The following is a 406-nucleotide window of genomic DNA, read 5'->3' on the forward strand; positions in this document are numbered from 1 at the left end:
AGCCCTGCCCTTCTATACCTGCTTCCCCCTCCCCATCTTCCTCCAGCTGCCTGGACAGGTTGGACCAGTAGCCAGGTGTACAGTGAGGGCTGAGACAAGGTGACACAGTGACCGCCACACCCAGAACCTGCGTCACAACACCAGGAATGTTCCAAATGTGAACCTCCCATCATAGATAATGGAAACTTTATAATCCCCCTGCAGACAATAACTGTGCACATTCAAGCTGTCATTACCCAAATGTAATACAATAGAATATGATAGAACGAGACATAATATAACACAATGTAATACAATGTAACAGAGCAAGCTCTAAATATGTAAGAATGTAATACATTATAATGTAATATAATAGAACGGAGCATAATGTGATGTAACAGATACAGTATATAGATTAACATTCAGG

This window comes from Eleutherodactylus coqui, chromosome 4 (assembly GCF_035609145.1).
Source record: "Eleutherodactylus coqui strain aEleCoq1 chromosome 4, aEleCoq1.hap1, whole genome shotgun sequence".
Lineage (NCBI taxonomy): Eukaryota > Metazoa > Chordata > Amphibia > Anura > Eleutherodactylidae > Eleutherodactylus > Eleutherodactylus coqui.